The sequence below is a fragment of the Balaenoptera physalus genome (assembly GCF_965194825.1).
Source record: "Balaenoptera physalus genome assembly, chromosome: 19".
Taxonomy (NCBI): Eukaryota; Metazoa; Chordata; class Mammalia; order Artiodactyla; family Balaenopteridae; genus Balaenoptera; species Balaenoptera physalus.
Window position 1 is genome coordinate 49,629,468 of NC_138900.1, and position 2,013 is coordinate 49,631,480.

Below are 2,013 nucleotides of genomic sequence, written 5' to 3' on the forward strand. Positions count from 1 at the left end.
CCTTTCACTTGTCCTCAGCAGTGAGCACTGTGGGTCCCTGAAGGTGTCCCAGGTCACTGGTATTACTTACAGCTGGGAAAGTGTTCAGGTGTATGTGGTGGGCAAGCCCCACAGGAACATGGGGCAGCCAGGGGAGGTTGTGTGTACACCATGCATCCTGTACAGATGCCCGGTCTCAGTGTACCTGCTGCACTGCCCTCCCAGGGAACAGAGGACAGGTTAGAGTAAATATAGAAGATCTGGTCAGACATTCTCTCTCAGACAACCAAAAGATTGGTATCTGGTGGAGAACTGGCAGGGAAGTTTCTCTGAGGGCAGCACGTTGGCATAGTTACCCTTACCCAGTGAGGTCATGTAAGGAACCTGTGACTTGAGGGGCAGGCTTCAGGAGGAGGGGCAGTTTTGTGGAGGAGAGTAGGGGGGAGGCAGAGGTACTCTGCCTGGCCCCTCACACCTGGGCCTCCCCACCCATGCCCTAGTCTAGTAGACACCCCACGTGGGGCGTGCCGGTGGGCTGGCACAGCCCCAGGGGCCCCAGGAGGGCAAGAGAGACCCACATTCTGAGATTGGCTTGAGAGGCAAGATTAACGTCACAGACAGCTAGGTTGTATGGCACTGACCCTAAGAGGCAGAGATTTGTGTGGACTGGGGAATCAGGGAAGGCTCCTTGGCAGTGGGCCTGAAGGACAAGTGAGATTTGGACCCATGGGGAAGAGAGGGAAGACATTCCAGATTGGAAGAATAAAAGCAAAGACACACTCTCCTCGACCTTGTCCTGCCCCAAATATAAATTCATAGAACCCTCACATTTTCACAACTGAGGACTGAAGAAAACCAAGAGGTTAAGGGGCCTACCCAGTGTTACACAGGTAGTGGAGAGGTGCTCTGCTCAATGGTTAGGTTCATGTTGGGGCTCCGGGTTTACAGCTGATAGGAATGTGAGGACGAGCTCATGCCATTTCAAACATTTCCAAGTGACACTGAGAGAGATGTTAAAGGTGCAAAATGAGGGTGCTGAATGACCTCACAAAGTGGGAATGGTGGGCCCATTTTCGTACGAAATTCAAAACAAGTTCATGACCAAAGGGCATAATACAAAATGACAACGTAATCGTTACACTCCCCTCTCCCCTAGAAGTAAAAATCATTATAATCCTCTCTCTCTCCACCATGAAAGGATGAGATAAAGGCTCAGCAGCAGCCCCCGTGAAACACATGGTCAACACTGTGAAGAGGTGTTACTAAGACGATTTGGTCCGACTCAGAGAAGGAAAGAGACCACTCTGCCCTTAGCCTGATCAGGCCCACAGGAAGGAACCACATTGGGGGCAGCCTTTGAGAGTGTGGCAATGAGAGAGAACCTTCTTTAGGAGGGGACTCCCTGTTGCCGACCTTGAAAAAGCAAAGATGGGACATTCGTGTACTGGGGCTGTTGCAGAGGGGATGTGCCCAGAGGTTGGGCCACGCTGCTTGAGAATCAAAGCATCTTCTAGTCCTAAACTGCTTGAATGCTGCAATCGCCGGCGTTTGGGTCTGGGGCAACCCAGGTCTTCGTCCGACTCTTCCGGAGGGCACTTTCCCTAGCGAGCACGTCTGGGGACTGGCTTCTCCGCTTCCACCTTTGCTGGCGTGGCCAAAGGAACATCCCCGTAGGCCCGGTAGCCACCAACCAGGCAGTATGTCTCCCCATGCCAGCCCAACTGCGTTTCCCCACACCCTCGGTTGAGGACACGGTAGTGACCAGGTATAGGAAGACAAACGGGAGCCACTGCTGCAGCAAAGAAAATCAGAACTGATCAGTCACTTCTGCTGTACACAGTCTCCTGCCAGAATTTCGCTCTCTCATGTCTCTCCCAGTTTCTGGCTGAAGACCTTTAATCTACGTGACATCCAAAACACAGCCTTGGCCCATCACCTCTATGAGTCCCTAGAGAAGGGACACTTGCTGCCAAAGCAATTCCTAGAGCCTACGGCTGCAGCACATGAGGAAGTCTCTTCACCGTTTCCAGGGAA